This window comes from Erinaceus europaeus, chromosome 21 (genome assembly GCF_950295315.1).
Source record: "Erinaceus europaeus chromosome 21, mEriEur2.1, whole genome shotgun sequence".
In the NCBI taxonomy this organism is placed as follows: Eukaryota; Metazoa; Chordata; class Mammalia; order Eulipotyphla; family Erinaceidae; genus Erinaceus; species Erinaceus europaeus.
The window spans coordinates 27,140,624-27,153,657 of NC_080182.1; the positions used below are offsets into that span (position 1 = coordinate 27,140,624).

Consider the following 13,034-nt stretch of genomic DNA (forward strand, 5'->3'; position numbering starts at 1 on the left):
GATTTTCATTAAGTCCTCCTGATTGACTGAGAATTAAGTAATGTCCATCCCTATCTTTCTAAATTTTACTTGTTTTAAGGTCTATCATGTCAGATATGAGAATAGCAGTCCCTGCCCTTTTTTGTGGTCCATTGGCTTGTATGATATTTTTTTCATCCTTTCACTTTGAGTCTGTGTTTTGTTGAATTAGTTAAAATTCCTACAGACACTTATATGGTTGGGTTGTGTTTTCTGACCCATCTTCCTACTCTGTGCCTTTTAATAGGTGAATTCAGGCCATTGACATTCATTTGATATTATAGAACAAAGATATTTTAATGCCATTATTTGAAACTTTTAGAGTGTTCTGATATGTGGAATGATTATGTGATATGGTTGTTTATAGGAGACCTTTCAGAATTTCTTCTATTTTTACTTTACCTTTTGTTGCCCTTGTTGTTTATCATCATTGTTATTATTGCTGTTGTTGTTGGATAGGACAGATTGAAATCGAGAGAAAGACATCTGTAGACCTCCTTCACTTCCTGTGAAACAAACCCCCTGCAGGTGGGGAGCTGGGGGCTCAAACCCAGATCCTTATGGCAGTCCTTGTGCTTTGCATGATATGTGCTTAACCCACTGTGCCACCGCCTGGCTCCCCTTTCAGAACTTCCTACAGAGTATGAGCCCTAGAACTATTGCTTATCAAAGAAGGATTTTATCCCTCCAACTATTCTGAATGACGGTCTAGCAGAATACAGTAGTCTTGAAAGCTTTTCTCATTGAGTGCTGGTGCTATTAACTTTATGACCATCTATGTGAATATAGTGATTTATATTAAATAATTGCTGTTAGTGGGCATCTTTCTATATCTATCATTTAAATAAATAAAAGTCAAATGATGAAAATTATCATCACTATCATTTTTTGCCACCAAGATTATAACTGGGACTTGCTGCCTGTGCAATAATTCCACAGGAACAAGTGGATGTGGAATTCTGGGGAATAGATTCAGAATCTCATGCCTGAAAGTCATATGCTGTATTCACCGTACCACCTCCTAGTCCATGGAAAAGAGGTTTTTGCAGATCAAAATGCCAAGGATATATTTGGATATCACAAAACCACAGCTTTCATTAAATACAGTCTATATATCCAGTCTTCTTTTGATATAAATCATTGTTCATATTCAGATACTGTATATATTGTAGGACACAATGTTTTGTGAAGATGTAACTGTGAACTTCAGTCAAGAATAGTGGGCACTACTAAGTCCTTCAAACAAGAAACTCTACAAAGATGTGATGTGGGAAATATTCCACAATTTTGTCTCAGTAGGTATGAATAATCTTTCATTTGCTATTTAGTAGCCAATTTCTCTTTTTGTCCACCAATGTTCTATGCTAAATATGGGAAAGGGGGATTGTTAAACTAGCAGAGGCATGCCTTATTTCTATGTCTATTTACATTTTATGAAAATTGCTGGAAGATTCATTTATTGAACAATAGCAAGACCATGAAGGGAGTAAACAAAGGTGAGAGTGGGGCCAGGCAGTGGTGCCCCTTAACTCACTACAGTGCTGAAGGATTCCAGTTCAAATCCCTGGTCCCCAGCTGCTGAGAGCTGCTGGTGTCTCCCTCTCTATATTACACTCTATTCCTAATTTCTGTTTCTATCCAATAATAAATTAATTAATCAATTAAAGAACTGTTGAGAGTCACATGTACTATAAAATATACTGAGAAAGCTACTGTGGTTTTGAGGTTTGTTTTTTTTTCCAGTGGGGGGAAAATAGTATAAAGGTTATGCAAACAGACTGTCATGCCTGAGGTTCTGAAATCCCAGATTTAGTCCCCTGCATCACCATAAGCCAGAGCTGAGCAGTACTCTGGTTAAGACAAAAGAAAAAATGTTGCTATAGACTTCACTGCTACTTGGTGCCTACATGGTTTCCCTGTGTTAATATTTTTGATTTTTCCAAATTTAGTGTAAATAACAGAGTAGGAATGTCAGAAATAGATCATATCAATGCTCTACCATCAGTGAATTTTCCACTGTGTTTGGTAATGATTTTTTTCTAGTATATTAAAAACATCTAAGCATTTTTGTCTCAGGCAGGAGTATGTCTTTGTATAACCATTACTATCTACTGCCCTTGCTTTTCTTTTTCCAAATTTATTATGAGTGTCAGAATGGGATAATAAGAGAAAAAGAAGACATAGCTTTCCTTAACACCTGTGAAGTATCCACCGTGTTGGGTAATGATTTTTTTCCAGAATATTAAAAATATCACTTTTGTGATTACTTATTTTTAATAAATGCCTATACTTGAGGGTTTTTTTTATCATTTTTATTGCTTCCAAGGTTATCGCTGGGAGTCATTTTGACACTAAGAATTTGCTTTTTTTTTTTTTTTACTTCATTGTTATCGCCGGGGCTTGGTGCCTGCACTATGAATCCACTGCTCCTGCTGACCATTTTTCCCATTTTTGTTGCCTTTGTTATTGTTGTTACACTCTTGTTGTTGAATAGGAAAAAGATAAATTGAGAGAATAAGGGAATATGGGCGAGAGAAAGACTCCTGAAAACCTTCTTCACCATTTGTGAAGCGACCTTTCTACAGGCCAGGACCCTCCCGCCAGTCATTGTGCTTTGCACCATGTGAGCTTAAACCATTGTCCTACTCTCAAAATTCACCATTCTTAGTGACCATACTTATTTTTTTCCTTCAAATTTTTATTAGATAGGACAGAGTGAAATTGAGAAAGGGTGGGGAAATAGAGTGAAGGAAAGATAAATAAATTCATATAGAACTGATTCACCACTTGTGAAGTGGACATCTTGCAGATAGGGGACTTGAAACCAGTTCTTTTTGTTTGGTAATATGTTTGCTTAACTGGATGTACCACCACCTCCCCCCCCATGTATACTTTTTCCCTAATAACACTAACAACTTATTTATTTATTCCCTTTTGCTGCTCTTGTTTTATTGTTGAAGTTATTGTTGTTATTGATGTCATTGTTGTTGGATAGGACAGAGAGAAATGGAGGAGGGGAAGACAGAGGGGGAGAGAAAGAAAGACACCTGCAGACCTGCTTCACTGCTTGTGAAGTGACACCCCTGCAGGTGGGGAGCCGGGGCTCAAACCTGGATCCTTAAACTGGTCCTTACGCTTTGTGCCACCTGCGCTTAACCTGCTGCACTACCACCTGACTCTCACATTAACTTAATTTTATTTTAAATAATTAGTAATGTCTCATATTTTATAGAAATATAGAAGATAAGATATCTGAGAAGGAAGTAAGTCTATATAGAGAGAAACCTCAGAAATGTGAAGAATATCACAAGAAATGCACTTGTTGCAGTTATCTTCAAACATATGAAAGAAATCAAATCAGGAGGAATCCTCATGTGTAAACTATGTAGTAAAGAATTCATTCAATTCAGCAAACTTTGGACACATGAAAGATCTGAAAGTGGAGATAATTTCTATGAATGTAAACAGCAATGTAGTAAAATATTCAGTCAATCTAGTTCTCTCCAGATGCATGAAAGAACTTACATTGGAGAGAAACCCTGTGAATCTAAATCATGTACTAAAACATTGATTATATCCAAATATCTTCAGATCCATGAGAAAACTCACAGTGGTGAGAAACCCTATAAATGTAAACTATGTAGTAAACATAAAAGAACTCACAGTGGAGAGAAACCCTATCAGTGTAAACAATGTAGTAAGACATTCAGATCTTCCAGCCATCTTAAGAGACATGAAAGAACTCACAGTGGAGAGAAACCCTATGAATGTAAACAATGTTCTAAAGCATTCAGTTATTACACTTCTCTTCAGAACCATGAAAGAACTCACACTGGAGAGAAACCCTACAAATGTAAACAATGCAGTAAAGCATTCAATTTTGCAAGTTCTCTTCAGAAACATGAAAGAACTCACACTGGAGAGAGACCCTATCAATGTAAACAATGTTGTAAGAAATTCCGTTCTTCCAGTTCTCTTTGAAAACAAGAAAGAACTCACAGTGGAGAAAAACCCTAAAAATGTAAACAGCGTAGTAAAGCATTCATTTGTTCAACTTATCTTCGGGAACACAAAAGAACTCACAGTGGAGAGAAACCCTACAAATGTAAACAGTGTAGTAAAACATTCCGTTGTTTAAGTTCTCTTTGAACACACGAAATAACTCACACTGGAGAGAAACCCTATGAATGTAAACAATGTAGTAAGAAATTCAGTTATTTCAGTTCTCTTTGGGAACATGAAAGAACTCACAGTGGAGAGAAACCCTACAAATGTAAACAATGTAGTAAAGCTTTCAGTTATTCAAATTATCTTTGGAAACATGAAAGAATGCACAGTGGAGAGAAGCCCTATGAATGTAAACTATGTAGTAAGACATTCAGTTCTTCCAGTTCTCTTCAGAGACATGAAAGAACTCACACTGGAGAGAAACCCTATGAATGTAAACAATGTAGTAAAGCATTCAGTTGTTTAAGTTCTCTTCGGGAACATGAAAGAACTCACAGTGGAGAAAAACCCTACAAATGTAAACAGTGTAGTAAAGCATTCAGTTGTTCAAGTTATCTTCGGAAACATAAAAGAACTCACAGTGGACAGAAGCCCTATGAATGTAAAAATGTAGTAAAACATTCATTCCGGTAATCTGCTAAGCCATAAAAGAACTCACAGTGGAGAGAAATCATATGCATGTAAACAAGTAGTAAGACTTCAAGCCAGTTATCTTTGGACACATTAAATAACACACAGGTGTATGAAACTTTATAAAAGTAAACAGTGTTATTAAATGTTCAATTTATGTAGTTCTTTTCAGACAGAAAATAACTTGTTAGGGAGGAACTGTATGGATGTAAATTATTATTAAGCAGAGTACTGCTCATCTGTGTCTTAAGTTGGTGTGGGGGTTGAACCTGGGACTTTGGAGGGTCAGGCATGAGAGTTTCTGTGCCTAGCCATTATGATATCTAACCCTGCCCTATATGTAAATTATATAGTTAAGTATTCATTCCTCTACCCTTTGGAGAAATAAACTTGCAAGGTATACATCCATAAAAGTAAAATGTTTAGTAAAGCCTCAGTTATTCCAGAAATCCTTAGTTACATGAAAGAAATAGCATTATCCAACTATGACACTATGTTCCCAGACAATAATCTGGGTCACCTGCATATTACATGTCAGGCTCAGGCAAAAAGAAGTAAAGTCATGGACTCCTTGGAAAATAAAAATAGACCCACTAGCTTTTTTCAAAACAGAGACCCCAAATCTTAATCTGCAATATTCTTGCCATTAGGTTCATGATTAGGCAACAATTCATTCTGCTTTCTATCTTAACTCTTTTTCAGATGTCTTGCTAGAATTCCATTTGTTCTTTAACTACACACAATCCCTTCAGCAATGTCCTTGAGAGGAGGAATAGTAATTGCTACTTTCTTCCACAAAAAACATGTTTAACCCAAGAAACACACATCCCATTCATCCCTATGCTAGTTATACAAACCTTTGGTCTATTAATTCAACTGTTCCTCCACATATATGCGGAACAATCAATATCTCTGGCAGCCATGTGCTATTTTAATTTTTTTTTTTTGCCTTCAGGGTTATTACTAGGGCTCAGTGCCTGCACCACGAGTCCACTGCTCCTGCATGCTATGTTTTTCCCTTTTGTTGTGCTTGTTGTTTTATCATTGTTGTGATTATTATTGTTGTTATTTATATTATTGTTAGGGCAGAGAGAAGTGGGGAGAGGAGGGGAAGACAGACGGGGAGAGAAAGATAGACACCTTCAGACTTGCTTCACTGCCTGTGAAGTGACCCCCTGCATGTGGGGAGCTGGGGGCTCGAACTGGGATCCTTATGACAATCCTTTGTGCTGTTTGTGCTTAACCTGCTGTGCTATTGTCCAACCCCTTAATTTTTCTAGATGTAGCTAAGCAGACATTGCAGCACAGCCTCCATTCCAATTCCTTTAAGAGGTTGCAGGGCTGTAGGAAGGCAGAATCTGCACCAGCAGTCACCTATGGTGTCTTCAACAGGAATGTCTGTGCTTCCTGACACATAGATGAACCCACACAAGTGATAACGTGAATTCAATTCTACTAAGGAGTAATTATGTGAATAGAGATTTACTTTAATTAAATACATAAGACTTGATCAAAGATTATGGGAACTTAAAAATAGTATGTTTAAAATAATGTGATTGGGGTTGTGTGGTGGCACTTAACACATGTACTTAACCCGCTGCACTATCACCTGGTCCCCATTTGAGTTATTTTTTAAAGAGTAACATCTCACTACATTAAAAAAGAAGTTTGTGGTAAAGACTTTTGGAACAATTTGAAATAGAATACTTAATTATTGTAAATATTAACTTTCTAGAAATTGGATATTTTCTTTTTTATTTTTTAGATTTTACTTATTTCTGAGAAAGATAGGAGGAAAGAGAAAGAACCAGATATCACTCTGGCATGTGTGCTACCGGGGATCAAACTCGGGACCTCATGCTTGAGAAAAAAAATTTTTCCAAAGTTTTATCACTACACCACCTCCCAGACCACTGGATTTACTTTCTAAACTTTCCTCATTGGTGTCATAAATCTTATAGACAATTTCTGATAGAGGGAGAAAAAAAAAAAAAAAAGAGCTTGTCCAAGGTCAATTAGAAAGTAGAGCTATATCTATGGCTATACTGCCCTAAACATGCCCAATCATGTCTGATATGGGAAGCTAATCAGAGTCAGGCCCAGATTAGTACTTGAGAGGGAGAATGCATTGACACATATACACATAATAATTACCTGGCTGGGGGTTCAGGCGGTAGCATAGCAGGTTAGGCACACCTGGCACACAGTGCAAGGATATTGATTCAAGCCCCCAGCTCCCCACCTGCAGGGGATCGCTTCACAAGCAGCGAAACAGGTCTGCAGGTGTCTATCTTTCTCTCCCCCTGTCATCCCCTCTTCTCTCATCTTCTCTCTGTCCTATCCAACAACAAGAATAACGACAATAATAACAATAAGCAATAAGGGCAACAAAAGGGGGGAAATAGCCTCCAGGAACAGTGGATTTGTAGTGTAGGCACTGAGCCCTAGCAGTAAACCTGGAGGCTATATATATATCCAGGTAGTTTTGATACCAAGCATTCCAATAGCAAAATTGGGTTTTCCTCTTTTTAAATAAAGATTATATTTTTATTGAGCAGAGATAATATATAACCTTAGTATTATAATTACCAACTACCAGGTATACAGTTTATTCTATATATACTTCTATGCTGCAGTGAACATTGATGACAACAAACACTGGGTATTCCAGAAAGTGTTGGAGGAAGGAGAAAGGGTGCAGGTCAATTTGGGAAGTTGGTAAGTCAATTTATGAATTTCTTATCTTTTAAATATGGAACATAAGATCACATTTAATCCATGAGATCATAAAGTAGATGCTCTGGTTAAATATACGTATATGTCCAACAACAGACAAGAAATAAGAAATGTGATATAAATGTGATATCGTGTATATTTTACTCATCAGCAGTAATGATAGAGGGGCCAGGTGGTGGCACACCTGGTTGAACACACATGTCACAGTGCACAAGGACCAGGGTTCAAACCCCCAGTACCCACTAGCAGGGGGAAAGCTTTGGGGGTAGTGAAGCAGTGCTGCAGGTGACTCTCTCTAATTGGATTATTTCCTGATGAGATGGTCAGCTTTCCTCCTGCCCCATCTTCTGTGCTGGGTTGAGCCTTTCCCTGCCATCATTTTTTTTTAATGTCTTTGTTTATTGGATAGAGACAGCCAGAAATTGAGAGGGAAGGGCTTGATAGGGAGAGAGACAGAGAGACACCTGCAGCTCTGCTTCACTGCTTCTGAAGCTTTCCCCTTGCAGGTGGGGACCGGGAGCTCAACCTGGATCCTTGCACATTGTAACATGTGCTCAACCAGGTGTGCCACCAGCCGGCTCTTTTTTTTTTTTTTTAAGTGAAGAAAATTCTAGTACTTCAGGTTTTAAAACAAAAGTTCTCTCGGGGCTGGAGAAACAGCTCAACTAAGAAAATTCTAGTAGAGGTTTATTTTTAAATCTTTACAGTTTGTATTGAGCCACTTGGATGTCAGCACCAGCTGTATATGTACATTGTGCTAAGTGGTGTGGTATTGAATTGCATGCAATAGATTTTTTTCTCTGTTATTAAGATATATTTTTATTTTGATTAATGGTGGTTTAAAGATTTTATAGTTTCCACATGAACTTGCTAAAACAAAAACTGAAGCAAAAAAATAGTTTGGAAGATTTTGTGAAAAATATTACAGTTATCTTTGGAATGGTGGGGGACACAGAATTTTGTTGGTGGGTGCCAAGTATAATCTCAATCTTGTAAGCCACTACCACAAATTAAAAAGTTTGAAAAAATAAAAAATCTATAAGGAAACAACCACACGTGATGATTGTATAGTTTTTGTTTTGTTTTGTTTTTTAATGGAGTTTTTTGGGTTTTTTTCCCTTTTGTTGCCTTTGTTTTATTATTGTTGTAGTTATTACTGTTGTCATTGTTGGATAGCACAGAGAGAAATGTAGAGAGGAGGGAAAGACAGGGACAGAATGATAGACACCTTCAGACCTGTTTCACTGCCTGTGAAGCGACTCCCCTGCAGGTGGGGAGACGGGGCCTCGAACCGGGATCCTTACGCGGGTCTTTGCCCTTTGCGCTACCTGCGCTTAACCTGCTGCGCTACCACCTGACCCCTTGTATAGTTCTACACTACACCCACCACCAGTGTTCTGTCACCCACTTCCCTAAGGATATGTACCTTAGGATATTTCTCCTAAAACCTTAGAGACAGTTTGCTGTAGTATTCTGTTTTCTTTCTTTTTGTTTGTTTTTTGATTTTGGCAATTTCATAAGTTCCAGTTCTTATATCCACATGCAGTAGTTGTCTATTTCTTTACATGCTTTGATAAACATAAAAACTTCCATGTCTGAAGCTGTGTGGGAGTGCACCCAGTTAAGCATACATATTATCAAGTGTAAGGATCTGGGTTTAAGGCCCTCAATCCCCACCTGCAGGGGGTCCACCTCATGAGTGGTGAAGCATGTCTACAGGTGTCTTTCTGTCTATCCATTCTTAAACAATTTCTGTCCTACAGTTCTGATAAAAATTTGGGGAAAAAATGGCTGCAAGGAATGCTAACTTCTGCCAATATTTTTCTCTAAGTATTTGATAGTTTCTGATATAACATCCAAGTCCTTGATCCATTTGGAATTTACTTTTGTCCTTGGTGAAATATCATGGTTCAGTTTCATTCTTCTGCATGTTTCACCCCAATTTTTCCAACACCATTTGTTGAAGAGTCTCTGCTTTCCCCCATTTAATAGGCTGGGCACCTTTGTCAAAGATTAGATGTCCATAGTTATAGGGGCTCACTTCTGGGCTCTCAATTCTATTCCACTGGTAAGTGGGTCTACTCTTGTTCCAGTACCAAGCAGTTTTTATTACAATGGCCCTATAATTCAATTTGAGAATTGGGAGTGTGATGCCTCCAGTTCTGTTCTTTTCAAGATTGTTTTGTCAATTATATTTTCTGGTTCCAGATAAGCATCTGTAGTTTTTGTTCTATTCTCTAGGAGTGGTGAATTCATAGTATTATCATTAAGCCCCAGTAATAACCTTGATGGCAAAAAACAAATAAACCCCCCAAGCCCAACCATTCTGTAACAAAGGACACAATATCACCTTTGCATTACAGAGCAGTATTCTATAGCATATATAACCCTATTATTTTGTTCAATCATTTGTCAATGAATATTTATGATGCTTCCAATCTTGGCTACTACAAATAATACAGCTATGAACTTAGGGGTTTGTCTCTTTGAATTAGGAACACTCTGACTTTAGTCAGGAGTTGTCTACCTCTTTTTGCATAAGCAGGGCTTTCAAGCATCTGCCCTGTGTCTCATTCTAGACTCAGACCCAGCCTGCACTGTACTCACTCATTTATTAGACCTGACACACTCTGGTACTTGAAATAAAGGAAGCTTTTACAAAGTGTGAAAGAGGATTTTTAATAGAAAAAAAAAAAAAAAGCAACCACCAGGGACTGAGAATTTGGAGGAATCTTGCACACAAGGTGCAATGCAGTATTAAGTTACATTTTGTGGACCTGAAGGATGATATCCAAATATCATCTTTAGAGACTACCAACTATGCAAGTCAGTTCACTGGCTACAGCTCAAATGTAGAACAAGACATCCACGTTTGAGGTTATGGGTCCTATCAAAGGACTCCTGTGCCCCAGGAAGCTATGGCTTCCCCGGATCCCCTTCGTACAATACAGAAACATCTTTGGGAAAGAACAAAGGCCCAGTGTGTGAAATGTAGTGTTTCAGAAATGGAGAAAGAGGAACCTGGCGCACCTCTCTTTGCCATGAGCTCTAGATTCAGAGCTGCTGCCAGGGTGATTCTGAGTGCAGAGACCAGAGAGCCTCATGTCTCAGGAAGCCTTTCTGCCCCTTTGGGATAACTTGAAATGCCTTGCAGATATGACCCCTGAAAACCACACACCACTATAAAGGCAAGTTTAGGGGAATCGGGTGGTAGTGCAGTGGGTTAAGCACATGTGGCACGAAGCACAAGGACCAGTGCAAGGATCCTGGTTTGAGCCCCTGGCTCCCCACCTGCAGGGGGGGTCACTTTGCAAGTGGTGAAGCAGGTCTGCAGGTGTCTATCTTTCTCACCCCCTCTGTCTTCCCCTCCTCTCTCCATTTCTCTGGCCTATCCAACAATAAAAATAACTACAATTAAAAAAAGGCAAGTCTAGGCAGTGCCTTATAATTTTTAATCAGAAATAATCAGCTCTTGCTTCAGACTATTGCTGGGAGCTCAGTGCTGAGCCTCAGGAATGAATGTTGTTTGCATACCCATTAGGCAGGTTTCCCAAACCTACAATGTCCTACAACTACAGTGGATGCATTTTTGTTTTTAAATCTCCTAGAGATTTTGCCTCTTTTAATTTTATGATCAGGATACAGCGAGAAAGAGACCAGAGCACAGTTCATCTCTGGCTCATGGAGATGCCTAGGATTAACACTGATTTTTGGAACCTCAGGCAGCAAATTTGTTTGCATAACCATCATGTTGTCTCTCACAGACCTGCAACGATTTTTAAATAGCCCATTTCTTCTGGTTGCCTTAAATGAGAAACTTATTTCCAGGACTCCTGAGCCTGGAAAGTCTGGATCAAGATGTTTGATGATCTGGTACTGAAGAAGGCCTTGCCTACTACCATACCCCTTTAGGGCAAGGTGGATGACAATCATCAAACACCAGCTAAAGACAATTAAGAAAAAGACAAAGAAAAGATTATACTAACTCATGGACCTTCATGAGGAAAATATAACTTTTCATGCATAAGCTCAGTGAATCTGAATTTCCCCCCAACTGTTCTTTTCTTCATTCTATTTATTTTTATGTGTTTACAAAAAAATATGAGAATGGCCCAGGAGGTGGAACAGTGGATTTAGCACTGCTTACTTAAGCATGGGGGTCCTGAGTTCAATTCTCAGCAGCACATGTTCCAGACTGATGTCTTGTTACTTCTCTCTCTCCTAACTTTATTAATAAATCTTTAAAATTATCAGATGGTGGGGGTATAATTTTTTAAAACTTTTTTTTTGCCTCCACTTGCTGGGACTCAATGCCTACACCATGAATCCACTGCTCCTGGAGGCCATTTTTTCTATTTTGTTGCCCTTATTTTTATTGTTTATAGCTGTTGTTGTAGTTGTATATGACAGAGAGAAATTGAGAAAGGAGGGAGAAGACAGAGGAGGAGAGAAAGATAGATACCTGCAGCCCTGCTTCACCACTTATGAGGTAAGCCCCCACAGGTGGGAAGCTGGGGGCTTGAACCAGGGTTCTTGCACCAGTCTTTATGCTTTGTGCCCTGTGTGCCTAAACTTTTGTGCTACTGATCAGGGTTATAATTTGATAAATGAATTTTTAGTGGGTAGGCTTAGCAACGTTAACTGACTTAATTATTAAACATTTTCTAGAAATTAAAGAGGCACAAATAAGCAAATATGAGAGAAAAATAAATTATGAGACAAATATTACACAGCTGCACTGAGTTTTGAAATAAAGTTTGATGAAATATGAAAAAGTAAGACTAATTTTTTTAATATTTTATTTATTCCCTTTTGTTGCCCTTGTTTTATTGTTGTAGTTATTATTGTTGTTGAATAGGACAGAGAGAAATGGAGAGAGAAGGGGAGAGAAAGACAGACACCTGCAGACCTGCTTCACCACCTGTGAAGTGACTCCCCTGCAGGTGGGAAGCCAGGATTGCTGTGCTTCGCACCATGTGCACTTAACCCGCTGCACTACCGCCCAACACCCAAAAGACTGAAAATTTATGACCCATATCTATAAAATATGTTGAAAGGGTTGACTTAAAAATGGAGAATCCCAAAGCTTTAAGACCATGTGGAAATATGATGTGGAATATGGTCTTTGTTCTTCATAATCAACTTAAGGAAAGGCTGGGAAATAATAAGTCTCTAGCACAACCTGCATACCAGAGTCCCAAATTTGATCCTTGGTATGACTAATACCTAGAGTGAAAGAGTGCTGTGGTCTGTCATCTATATGGAAGTGAACAACTATGAGAGCATCATGCCTGTGCCTGGTTGGTGATGCAAGTCCCAGGTCCCCACATGCAGCGGGGGAAACTGAAGACCACTGAAGCTGTACTGTATCACTCTTATCTCCTCTCCCCTCTCAGTTTTTCTCTGTGCTAACAAATAAAAGAAAGGCTGAAGAAGGGGTAGAAGAGAAGGAATCGTCTTCCAGATTTAAGCTCTACGTCCTTCACTACTAAGAGCTTTAAGATATTAGATATTCTTTGCACAGCAAGATACCCCTTTGAAGAGCTTTCCCCTTTATGTATGTACTTATCTCTTGCAAAAGGCAGGGTTATCCCAGCTTTAACCTGAGACTTTGGAGCTTCAGGCATGAGTCTCTTTGCATA

General features: G+C 38.5%; 1 pseudogene; it reads left to right on the forward strand.

Moving 5' to 3' along the window:
- Positions 1 to 1,196: 1,196 nt before the first annotated feature.
- On the forward strand, positions 1,197 to 4,826 carry LOC103108228 (zinc finger protein 709-like; annotated as a pseudogene).
- The last annotated feature ends 8,208 nt before the right edge of the window (positions 4,827 to 13,034 follow it).